Below are 13,650 nucleotides of genomic sequence, written 5' to 3' on the forward strand. Positions count from 1 at the left end.
TATAATTTATTTGCAGACACTGACATAGTGTCCCCAAATCTATACTACTATTATAAAGAGAGAACTTTCACCCTTTGGCCAGGTAAACTCGGGAACCATAGCGCCAATCTACACACCCAATACATCTATGAAAATGTCAGGGTGTGTAGATGGACATAGGCTATATAAATTTTAAAAAAAAGTAAATAAAAAAATTAAGTTTGTAAACAAAGTAGTTCCCTGAAAGTAGCGCCGGCCGGGACCTAGCGTTGGCCACTACGCGATGTGCGTGATGACAAAGGAGGAGGGCGGTGCAGTGATGAGCGAATGTGCAGTGAGGAGCGGCGGCACAGGTAAGGAAAGGGAAAGTGAGACTGTGTGATGCAAATGTCGGAGCGGGGGTGAGTCGGGGTGGGAGGGGGGCGCGAGTGAGTCGGGGCGGGAGGGGGGCGTGAGTGAGTCGGGCGGGAGGGGGGCGCGAGTGAGTCAGGCGGGAGGGGGACGCAAGTGAGTTGGGGCGGGAGGGGGGCGCGAGTGAGTCGGGGAGGGAAGGAGTCGGTGCGGGAGGGGGTCGGAGCGCGTGTACTGCCCCCAGCCACTTTCTGCCCCAGGCAACGCTGGGGCGGGCTGCTAGTAAATTATAAAGGCCGCCGCCATGGGCATCAGTTCTGTGCAGCCGCCGGGTATGTGGGTCCCAGAGCCATCAATCTTGTAGCGCGCGAAAGCGCTACCAATGATGGCTCTGGGAATCCTTTTTGGCCAGCCCCTGCCCTGAATGCGCAGCAGAGACGTGCGCCACCCACAACCACGCATTCGTGAATCTGGAGAGCGCAGGGAGACTTTCAGCAGAGCCAACTTGCCCTACTATTAGTATTTCCGAACACCAGCCCGCCGAAAAACGAACTAAGACAGTAAGTTAGTTCACCAGCCACTGCCACTAGACGATCCGACCTGTTCTAATGCTAATCGGACCTGCAGTGGGTTGGCGGGTGGCACCGTGTGTGCAATTCACCTTGTGTGCGTGTTGTTCATTGTGTGTGCAATTAACCGTGGGGGCTGCAGCTCTGCAGCTAAGGTCCCTGCCCTGTCTCCCCATGAGTGAGAGTGGCGGTACAGCTCTGTGAGGAGCTGAGAGCTCAGCAATAATGTCCAGCCATAGGTTGCACTTTTGTAGTTTTAGAAGAATGCTTTTCTGTCGTGCCTCAAATGGGTTAAAGTTTCTTTTACTTTCCGGTTCACAAATTAGGCCCAAAATGCTTGCCCTGCAGTTTCACCGCGAGGATTTTACATGACGTGCCCTATGCTGCGACTTTGCTGGCCAGTGGGCTGAAATTCTTAAAAAATTGTGTCAGAATGAATCTGAATATTGTGTTTCCGAGGGCCGCGATCAGTTGTGGGTCTTGAGGACACACCCACTCCCTGCAGGTCCAGGTTTCATCCAGTATTTCTGGGCCCTATAAAAGCATTCCCAATGTCCATTATTCAATGTATATGTGTCTGTGTTTATTTGTGTTTAACATGTCGCCACGTACTGGCAAGGCAACTTTGAGACAATTGAATATATGTAAATAAACCTATACATTTAGGTATGTACATCTGTAAAACGCTGTGATACCCACTTGGGTCATGTCAGTGCTATATAAAACTTTATATAAATAAATAGGTGGGGGGGTCCAGTTAGTTTAGTGGGAGACCTGCCTTACCACCGGCCCCCAGTCCAGGCAGTGTCCAGCAGGGGAGGCAAGAGAGGTCTCACCCCGTGCCAACCTCCAGGGCCCCCGAGCATGGAGCGTCATTCAGATGTCTTCACCCCCCAATGCCCCTTCACAAAGGAACCCGCAGAATTTTTTTCTTTAGAGTCCCAAAACAAATATATTATTAAACTAAATAATGGTGATTTATAGCAATATATGTTAACACAATGTTTAAAAGCCCCTGGGGATTTTACGCACTTCCGTTTTATATTATTTTATTTTATTTTGGGTTTTAGCAAAGTTCCTGAAGTCACCCTGTGGTAGCCTCCAACAGCTTCTACCCATGTTACCTGTGGGTGTAGTAGTGGGTGCAATGCATTGCAAGAACTAGATGAGGGCGAATTTGTCTATTGTTCAGCTGTAAGAGGGAGTTCCCAACTTCCTGATGACAGCCGCAGATGAATGAGTCCCAAACAGGACCTCAAAGCCTACAATAATGAGCGCCCGCGTGACGAAGCATCGCTCACTCGTAGCCGTCCCAGGAGCACACACAGCATCCGAGTGGGGCTGCCCTGAGCAGCATGTCTATTTATTTGTCTTCATTTATATTTTTAATCGGGGTACATTTTCTCAGCAGGCCATAGAAATACAAAACTACAAACAGTGTAAGTCACACATTCTTCATTGATATATCACATTATTCTTCACTCAAATTCACAGTTTTGGTTCAATATAATTAACACCAATAGAAAGTGCCAGTAAGATATTTCACTATGCACAGCACAGTCCCCTCATTTTGATAATTCATAAGAATCCATATTCGAACATTATATTACTAGCCTAAGAAACACAATACTGCTGAAAAACCAAAATACCAATATCTCCCTTAAAGACAGATGCCTTTTCGTCGCAACTGAACCTTCTCTAAAGTCCCTTCCCCTTTGTGTTAATCTGGACCAACTCTCCTCTGTACATGGGGCTCCTTCCTCACCACCCTTCCTTCCTGTGCAGCTAACCAACCATAAATTGGACTCATATTTCATTAAACTTGAAAGTATTTCCATTATGCGCAGCATACACACATTCCTTTTGTTTTACTTCCTTCATTTTCCCTCCACCCTATGTGGAGGGAACTGATTCTAACTTGCACCTTTGTAATGAAAGTGCTCTGCCAGTAGCATTGAAATATCACAACCCAGGCTGGAAGGGACTGAATGTGGTGATGAGGAATACGGTTAAAAATACATGGTAACTGGATGGAATAATAGAGTATGTAAAACGTTATGACGTAAAGCATGCCAAGACTGTCAGAACACAAAAGCAGTGTGCGATTTCTCTTAAGTCACTAGGCCTTGTGTGAAATTAACTTCTATATATCAATAACAAGCTGGAGGTTTTTGGCGCGATAAAGCCAAGCTAGACAGTTGACTTCTTTGGGGGCTCCCGAGCAAACACGTCCTTTTTTCCGCAGCAACTTCCTCCGCCTCCTGCTATTGGCCATGGGCGGAAATCTGAGGGATAGTCCCGGGCGCCAGAAGCTCTAGCTATGCCCCTGGAGCGAGCTCCTCAAGGAAGCCACAATATTCTGCATTATCCTACACATCTAGAGCCACAAGTACCCTGTGAACCGGGATATGCCACCGCCGTGTGCATGGACAACTGCTGTGAACTGATGCTGCTGCACCAGGGCCCCCCGTAAAAACCGAGACGAGTTGCGGTGCAAGAGCGGCCTGGCTGGTGAAAATCGAAACCAGAGCAGCAGGCTTGCTATAGCGGAGCGGCGGTGATGCAGAGCATGCACTCCGGCTGCGGGGGAGAGGACATGGTGGTGAGACTGGAGCTGCCTGGATAGTGGGAACAGCACGACTAAGACAACCCTGTGCCTGCGGTTCCCGCCGTAGCTCTACAGAGCTGTGGAGGCACTGTTCATATAGGCAGTAAGAGCATATGCCGCTATCACACTGTTGAAATCGGGCGCCCACGTTGGACCGATTCGAGCACTAGGAACCGCAATATTCACCAAACCACCTGCCGCCACCTCTTCAATAGCAGAAGTGGAGTATTCTGATCATATCAGGACAAGATGACTCCTTCCCCTTCAAGATTCTCATCAATGTACCAGGATTCGCTTCACACTATGTGCAGACCACGGAGACACCTGCCTCAGGTTTAGGTATATTAAGCAACTAACACTGTGCATTACAGCTCACAGGAGTACACAATCCACACGGCGCGCATTGCGTTGTCCAGCTGTGTGGCTTCCACTTTATGGGCTCTGTGGCCAGCTGTGAACACACACACAAACTGAACATTGCTGAAGTGTTCGCTTACATGAGAAGAGCTCTGTGGGGGTCTCACGGTGCAGTCCCAGATGTGGGGTTCTTGACTGCATGTATGTGGTGAGATAGGCCTACGCTGCTGTGTAAAAGAATTGACACGGAGGCAACAGATACTAGTATGGACAGGAAGTCACGTGCGACCTCCGTCCATTTGTTTATAGCCTTCTGGCCACGCCTGGCCAGAAGGTGATACATTGTGCGGCAGTGCTTCCGGGGCTCAGGGGAGACCCTCGGAGCACTAGAGCGCTACATCCCTTCCCAACTTGGAGATTTGAAAAGTCACTGATCAAAAGTTCAACACTCAAAGTCTGCAAGTTTCTGACTCGGCCTGGGGTTGGGTCTGAGGTTGTACCGCCATCTGCTTCTGGCGGGAGTGCACTCTTGAGGACCCCTCGGTGACGGTGGAGGTGCTGACTCTGTCGCAACTAGGGGCAATGGAGTGACCGCTTCTTCAGTTCCTATAGCCTCTTCTCGGACCACGGCCTCTTCAGAGGGAGTCGTTTGGTCTTGTGCCGGTGGGATGTGTTTAAACCACGAAATGTTTCTGGTTACTTGTTCTCCATCCCGGCTGACGGTTATTGCAGTGCCTTTGGTTTCCTTGACTGTCCAGGGTTCTGGTTCATATGGTGAACGGAATTTTCCTCCTGGTCTTTGTGTCCGGATGAGTACTGTTTCCCCAAGATTCAAACTCCTTGGCTGAGCTCGCCTCTTGTGACTCGCCTTGTCGTTAGTTCTCCTTCTCTGCTCCTGAGTGTTTGCTGGTGAGTATGGTGCCGGTGCCCAGTTGTCCGCCATAGGGAGTAAGTCTCTTCTTGGCCCGGCTAACATTAACTCCCATGGTGAGCGTTGCGTGGTGCTATGAGGGTTACTCCTGTATTCTCTTAAGAACTTCTGGAGTGCTTCTTCAGGATCGCTTCCCTCGGACATGGCTATCCGCAGAATTTTGTTTATTGTCCTCATAAACCTTTCCACCTCTCCATTGGCTTGAGGCCATTGGGGCGTAATTCTGTGGTGTCTTATGCCTAGGTTTTGTAGAAACTCTTTGAAATCACTCCCTTGGAACGGAGGACCATTATCTGTTTTGATGACAAAAGGGATGCCAAACATGGTGAATGACTTGGTGAGAATGAGTTGTATGTTCGCAAAGCTGGTGGACGCGGCCAGGTCCACAATAGGGTACTTGGTGTAGCTGTCGACTAGCACTACAGTGACTCTCCCATCCGGGAAACTCCCAAAGTCCAGACTGACCCACGACCATGGGGACGGGGCAGGGTCTTCCATGATTACTGGAGCAGGGGCGTCTGGGGTGCTAGTTATTTGGCACTCTCGGCATTGTCGCACTACAGTGTCTATGCTCTCTTCTAGGTTGGGAAACCATACTTTCTTGCGCATCCTGGCCTTCATCCTTCGAGTGCCCTGGTGCCCCTCGTGTGCTAAGATAGTTGCTCGCTCTTGCAGTGTCTTGGGTATTACTACTCGGGATCCTCTAAGTATGAGCCCATTATCTGCGCAGCTAAGGTCATTGTGAACCCTCCGGAACTGTGTCAGGCGCATGCGGTCTGTCTCATTCCAACCACTTAAGTTTTTCAGGAAATTTTCCCACGATCCTGTCCTTATTGCTTCCTTCACACGTTGAATGACGGCGTAGTTGGTATATTGAGTGACGATGGTCTCTGCCGTGAGGGCTCTGGGGCACGCTCCTGTGGACAACATGTTCACGAATGCCTCTGTCTGTATTTCCTGCTCAGTGGCATGACTGTCTTCCTTAGAAGGGTGACGCGATAGAAAATCCGCCGGGTTCTTCGCCCCTGGGCGGTGTACTGGTTCCATTTGGTATTGTTGGACTTGGATAGCCCATTGCTCTATCCTGGGTGGTGGATGAGGGGCAGTGCCTCTGAATAGTGGTAATAATGGCTGGTGGTCTGTGACCATTCTAAAAGGGTGTCCGGAAATGTAGAGGTGAAAATTATTGCAAGCCCATTTCACTGCTAGGGCCTCTCTTTTGATTTGTGAGTATCTTGATTCTGTTGCTGTTAGTGCTTTGCTTGCAAATGATAGCGGGCCCATACCCCGGGTTCCGTTTCTTGCAAGAGTAGGGCTCCTAGGCCAACTGGGCTCGCATCCACTAGTATTTCTGTGGGTTTGGCACTGTTGAAGTAGGCCATGGTGGTTCCAACCAGTAGGGCTGATTTGATTTGGTGAAATGCCTTGTCTTCAGTGTCTGTCCATCTCCATGGATTTTCCTTCTTTGTCAAGTTTCTTAATGGCTCCGCAATCGTGGCTAGATTGGGAATGAGCAAAAACAACAGGTAATGGACCGAATGTGGATCAATGTCACACACTCACCCCAGTCCAAAGATCTGGGCCCAATTCCATAGTTTTTTTGCACTCCACACCACCCTGGGTTAGACAATGGCGATATGCAAATCAGCTCTGACCCTGTGCTCCTTCCCAGAACGGAATCAAGCATCCGAGGACCGGACCGGTTTCGAGGTGACACCTCTCATCAGCCCGGCTAGCTTGACTCCAAGTGGTGTGGAGTGCCTGGGACCCACGTCTGGGCATCCCCAGCGCACTTAGGGCGGCAATTGCAAAAATAACAAGTGATTGACCGAATGTGGATCAATGTCACACATTCCCCCAGTCAAAAGATCTGGGTCCAAATCCATCTTTTTTTGCACTCCACACCACCCTGGGTTAGACAATGGCAATATGCAAATCAGCTCTGACCTGTTGCCCCATGGGAACAGTCCAGTCCGAACTACAAAAGCCATGTCCTTCCCAGAACGGAATCAAGCATCCGAGGACCGGACCGGTTTCGAGGTAACACCTCTCATCAGCCCGGCTAGCTTGACTCCAAGTGGTGTGGAGTGCCTGGGACCCACGTCTGGGCATCCCCAGCGCACTTAGGGCGGCAATTGCAAAAATAACAAGTGATGGACCGAATGTGGATCAATGTCACACATTCCCCCAGTCAAAAGATCTGGGTCCAAATCCATCGTTTTTTTGCACTCCACATCACCCGGCGTTAGACAATGGCGATATGCAAATCAGCTCTGACCTGTTGTCCCATGGGAACAGTCCAGTCCGAACTACAAAAGCCATGTCCTTCCCAGAACGGAATCAAGCATCCGAGGACCGGACCGGTTTCGAGGTAACACCTCTCATCAGCCCGGCTAGCTTGACTCCAAGTGGTGTGGAGTGCCTGGGACCCACGTCTGGGCATCCCCAGCGCACTTAGGGCGGAATATGGAAAAACAACAGGTGATGGACCGAATGTGGATCAATGTCACACACTCACCCCAGTCCAAAGATCTGGGCCCAAATCCATCGTTTTTTGCACTCCACACCACCCTGGGTTAGACAATGGCGATATGCAAATCAGCTCTGACCCTGTGCCCCATGGGAACAGTCCAGTCCGAACTACAAAAGCCATGTCCTTCCCGGAACGGAATCAAGCATCCGAGGACCGGACCGGTTTCGAGGTAACACCTCTCATCAGCCCGGCTAGCTTGACTCCAGTGGTGTGAAGTGCCTGGGACCCACGTCTGGGCATCCCCAGCGCACTTAGGGCGGAATATGCAAAAACAACAGGTGATGGACCGAATGTGGATCAATGTCACACACTCACCCCAGTCCAAAGATCTGGGCCCAAATCCATCGTTTTTTTGCACTCCACACCACCCTGGGTTAGACAATGGCGATATGCAAATCAGCTCTGACCCTGTGCCCCATGGGAACAGTCCAGTCCGAACTACAAAAGCCATGTCCTTCCCAGAACAGAATCAAGCATCCGAGGACCGGACCGGTTTCGAGGTAACACCTCTCATCAGCCCGGCTAGCTTGACTCCAGTGGTGTGGAGTGCCTGGGACCCACATCTGGGCATCCCCAGCGCACTTAGGGCGGAATATGCAAAAACAACAGGTGATGGAGCGAATGTGGATCAATGTCACACACTCACCCCAGTCCAAAGATCTGGGCCCAAATCCATCGTTTTTTTGCACTCCACACCACCCTGGGTTAGACAATGGCGATATGCAAATCAGCTCTGACCCTGTGCCCCATGGGAACAGTCCAGTCCGAACTACAAAAGCCATGTCCTTCCCAGAACGGAATCAAGCATCCGAGGACCGGACCGGTTTCGAGGTAACACCTCTCATCAGCCCGGCTAGCTTGACTCCAGTGGTGTGGAGTGCCTGGGACCCACGTCTGGGCATCCCCAGCGCACTTAGGGCGGAATATGCAAATACAACAGGTGATGGACCGAATGTGGATCAATGTCACACACTCACCCCAGTCCAAAGATCTGGGCCCAAATCCATCGTTTTTTTGCACTCCACACCACCCTGGGTTAGACAATGGCGATATGCAAATCAGCTCTGACCCTCTGCCCCATGGGAACAGTCCAGTCCGAACTACAAAAGCCATGTCCTTCCCAGAACGGAATCAAGCATCCGAGGACCGGACCGGTTTCGAGGTAACACCTCTCATCAGCCCAACTAGCTTGACTCCAGTGGTGTGGAGTGCCTGGGACCCACGTCTGGGCATCCCCAGCGCACTTAGGGCGGAATATGCAAAAACAACAGGTGATGGACCGAATGTGGATCAATGTCACACACTCACCCCAGTCCAAAGATCTGGGCCCAAATCCATCGTTTTTTTGCACTCCACACCACCCTGGGTTAGACAATGGCGATATGCAAATCAGCTCTGACCCTGTGCCCCATGGGAACAGTCCAGTCCGAACTACAAAAGCCATGTCCTTCCCAGAACAGAATCAAGCATCCGAGGACCGGACCGGTTGCAAGGTAACACCTCTCATCAGCCCGGCTAGCTTGACTCCAATGAATGAACCTTGTGCAGTATTGGGCCATGCCCAGACAACTTCTCACTTCCGACGCAGTGGTAGGTGTGGGAGCGTTTTTGATTGCATGAGACTTACGCGGGTCCACCTTAATTCCTTCTGCATCAAATACGTAACCAAAGAATTCTATTGACTTTTTGAAAAAATTGCATTTGTCTTTGTGTAGTGTTACGCCGTATTGAGCTAGTCTTTGTAGTGTGGCTTTCAGTCTGTGGTGGTGTTCTTCGCTCGTCTTGGCATGTATTAAAATGTCATCGCTGACATTTAGCTCTCCTTGGAGTCCTGAAAGTATCTCCTTGATAGTGTTTTGGAAGATTTCGGCAGCGGTCGATATGCCGAAATGTAGCCTCTTGTATCTTCTTAAGCCTATGTGTGTCGAGAATGTAGTTATGTAGCTTTCCTCATCTAGTCATAGCTGGTGGTACCCTGCATTATGGTGAAGTTTGGAGAACCACTGAGCTCCAGGATATCATCCACTGTGGGCGTGAGATGTCGTTCACGCCGTATGGCTTTGTTGGGAATCCTCACATCAATGAATATTCTGATTTTTCCTGGTTGGCGAGGTTTTTCTGCTATCACCATGGGTGATACCCATGGCGTTGGGCCAGACACCTTTTCTATCACCCCGTGTGCTTCTAACTGAGTTAGTTCTTGTTCTACGTCAGCGCGGAGGTGAAACGGGATCCTCCGGTGTCTCAATGCAACTGGTTGTATTGTGGGGTCTATGTGCAACTTGACCGGTGGCCGTTTGATGGTCCCGAGACCTTTGAATAATGAGGGAAACATTTGCATTTTCTGTCTGGAGCGCTTTTACTGCGTTCGCAAAAGCGATGAGCCAGAGGTCTTCTGCGGTGTTGCTCCCGACAAGCAAGTCTTCTTCTTTTTCTATTACATGGAATGTCGTTGTTACCTCGTGGTCCTCAGCTTTGACCTGCACAAGCATTTTCCCTCGCAGTGGGAGTGGTTCCTGGCTGCCATATGTGAGGATTCGGGCTTTGGAAGGCACTAGTTTTGGCCTTGGCTTTAGGGATTTATAGTGTTGGATGCCCATGACATTTACTGTGGCGCCGGTGTCAATTACTCCCGTCACTGGTGATCTGTCGATTTGTATTTGGCATTTTGGCTGTGGTCTTCGTCTTTTCTTCAGTTCGTTAACAAATGACACGTAGTAGCATTCGTCATCCTCATCGGTGGATGAATCATCATAACGTGTATGTGGTTGTCGTTGCATTTTGAATGATCGTGACAATGATGCGTCATCTAGGGAGAGTTGTCTGATGGCACCAGTGGCTGTTTTCTTCCCTGAGAAGCTTCGTCCGCGAAAACCTCCCCTGCACACGCTTGCGAAATGGTTTGGCACACCACATTTGAAACAGGTCTTCCCACGTGCCAGGCAGCCATCTTGATTATGCTCATCTCGTCCAGAGTAACCGCATGGTGGTCGGCGCTGCGTTCTGGTCGGCCATCTTCCTCTGCCTCCTCGGCTAGTGTTGCGGGCTGCGTCTACTCTCTCCGTCTTTACCACTGCTCCTGTGTCTGGGCGTGGGTTGAGGGCAGCTTCCATGGCGGTGGCTCGAGCGTCTGAGAGTTCGTGTGACCTTGCGAGGATCAGTATTTCTTCGAGAGATATGCATGGTTGTCTCAGTATCAGGGTTTCAGATGTTTATTGCGACACCCCTGAATGAGTTGTGCAGTTACTTCCTTAGTTTGGTCATCTTATGTGCAGGAGCGTATGAGATCTCTCAGGCGCGCATGAAACGCGTCCATCGTCTCACCTTCTCTCTGTTTCGATTGTCTAAATTTGAAGCATTCATAATGCGGGTTCAATTGGGGATCAAAGTGCGCATTCAGCGCTGTGACTGCTGCGTCATAGTCTGTGTCCGCCCCGGTGTTCGACAGGTGTTTGAATAGCTTGTATAGCTCTGTGCCTCCAAAGTGTAGCAGTAGTGACCTTTTAACCTGTTCTTAACCTGCCTGGACCTGCGGTTCTTGTTGCCATTGACGCGCACCACTTTTAAAACTTCATACCTCGCGGTACACGCTTCGTGGGTCCCGCAGCGCCGTGCGCATTCTCCCTGGACCTTGGGAAGCTGCTGTGGGTGCGTGGTTGAGAGCTGGGCTGCGAGCGTCGGACCGGGACTCAATATCCCAGGAGCCCCGGTAACCCGTGCCTGTGTCAGCTGGCCGCTATCCCTGCTCGCCCCGCCCCACCATCAAGTTAAAAACCCCTTGCTGCAGAATGGACCTGGGACGCTGTTCTTAACCTGCCTGGACCTGCGGTTCTTGTTGCCGTTGACGCGCACCACTTTTAAAACTTCATACCTCGCAGTACCCGCTTTGCGGGTCCCGCAGCGCCGTGCGCATTCTCCCTGGACCTTGGGAAGCTGCTGTGGGTGCATGGTTGAGAGCTGGGCTGCGAGCGTCGGGACCGGGACTCAATATCCCTGGAGGCCCAGTAACCCATGCCTGTGTCAGCTGGCCGCTCTCCCTGCTCGCCCCGCCCCACCATCAAGTTAAAAACCCCTTGCTGCAGAATGGACCTGGGACGCTGTTCTTAACCTGCCTGGACCTGCGGTTCTTGTTGCCATTGACGCGCACCACTTTTAAAACTTCATACCTCGCGGTACCCGCTTCGCGGGTCCCGCAGCCCCGTGCGCATTCTCCCTGGACCTTGGGAAGCTGCTGTGGGTGCGTGGTTGAGAGCTGGGCTGCGAGCGTCGGGACCGGGACTCAATATCCCAGGAGCCCCGGTAACCCGTGCCTGTGTCAGCTGGCCGCTCTCCCTGCTCACCCCGCCCCACTACCCAATCTCCTATATTTGCAATCATCTTTACCCGCGGCGCAGGAGTGCGCGGGAGCGTCCCGGGAGAAGCTGGGGACAAGGGCGGGACTGTCTGTGGCCGTCAGGGGCCGAAGGAGGCTGGGCTGGGCCCACTCTCTGACATTGCGTCTTTCGATTTATTGTCATAATTTGTTCCTGTGTTTAGAGAATTCTGGTTTTTTGCTTACATAGTATTTTCCCTCTTAAAGTATACTGTCAGCTAAGTATGCCCTCCTCTTCAAAAAATACCACTGCCCAAAGCTCCCCCCAGCCCGAGGCGGGGTCAGCAATCTTGGGTCCTTTAGATAAATACTTTAGTCGGGCAACCCAAGACATTGATAAAGAGATCGCTCTGGCGGAGAAACGCGCTGAGCGTAGGCTATCTGTTGAACTCCTTAAAATTTCCTTGGAGAAACAGCCACCTCTGGGTTTCCCTGCATTAGTTCCTCCTTTATCATCCCTAACCCTGCCAGCTGTACTAGAAACGCCTTATGCTTTTTCCCAGTCATCTGGCCCATCGGCTGACTCTTCTGTGGGAGATGATAGGACCATTCTGGTCCTTACCTCGCCTATTATACAAACTGATTTATCTACTGGTGAGGTAAACACTGCCCAATTGAGTGCGTCACCTGACGTGGTTATTAACAAACACCAAAAGGAAAAGAAGTGCTGCCCCGAAGAAATGCTATCTTCCCAAACATCCCAAAAAAATAAGGAAAATTGGAATAGGCTTGCGTCCCCCTTGCGAGCCTACTGGGGTTGACTCTAACGGGCTCAAGATTGGTTAGATAGGTGGTTTAACCATCAGTGCAGGGAAGCCAGGTTAAGCTTGGGAAGAGCAATTAGGAATAGGGACAGGACAGCGATTAGTGGGGCTAGGAAGCACTACAAGGCTAGTATATCCCTAGCAAAAAAAATATGGGACGAAAAGCATTGGGTAGAACTAAAGGAGGCTTAGGGGGCTAAGGACTCCAGGTTATTCTGGAATATTGTTAAGTGGGGTAGAGGCGGAACTCCAGACAAACCTGACAATAATGTCGCTGAGGGTGCATGGGTGGATTATTTCAAACCCCAATATGCTGAGACTACCGAGTTTAAGGATGTGGATGCAATTCCAGCTGTATTCCCTATTGGGAATTTATTTACCCCTAAAGAAACCGAGGTGGCAATATGCACTGCCCCCGGGGGAAGGGCCCCGGGTCTAGATGGGATACCCTCTGATGTTTTTATAAACGACAAGGCGAGGTGGGCCAGGTATGTATTCCTTCTGGGAAATGCTATTGCGAAGGGAACGGCTGTCCCTGAACTATGGAAGGTAGCAACCATCATACCCATATATAAAAAAGGGGCTCGGTCCCTCCCGGCCAATTACAGGCCGATAAGCTTGATTGCCACTGTCCAAAAAGTTGTGGGGAGAATGGTGGTTAATCAACTAATGGATTGGGTTGATGAGAACAATGCCCTGTCCCCTTATAAGGCTGGTTTTCGGCGGGCTACAAGTACAGTCAACCAGGTGTTTCGCTTTGCTCTGCTGCAGTGGAGGACGGTGGTGCTTGGCGAAGGCAGCCTGTATGTTGCCTTTGTTGACCTGCGGGCTGCCTTCGACCTGGTCCCAAGGAGAAAGCTCTGGGCAGTTCTGAGCGAAATTGGTCTTCCGGCTGAGTTACTTACCCTGATAATGAGGTTGCATGAAAGTAACTTCGCCAAAGTACAATGGGGTATGAATGGCGAATCACGTGCCGACTTCCCGATTGAACGCGGAGTACGACAGGGGTGTGCAATGGCCCCCCTGTTTTTTTCCTTTTTTGTTAATGGGATAGTGGCTCGGATGCTGGAAGCCAGTGTCGACGCACCTTCGTTGGCGGGCCTCAGGGTTCCGATCCTGATGTTCGCCGACGATACGTTGATTCTATCTAAAACGCCGGCTGGCCTGCAGCGAGCTCTAAACATCT

This window comes from Lissotriton vulgaris, chromosome 2_1 (assembly GCF_964263255.1).
Source record: "Lissotriton vulgaris chromosome 2_1, aLisVul1.2, whole genome shotgun sequence".
In the NCBI taxonomy this organism is placed as follows: Eukaryota; Metazoa; Chordata; class Amphibia; order Caudata; family Salamandridae; genus Lissotriton; species Lissotriton vulgaris.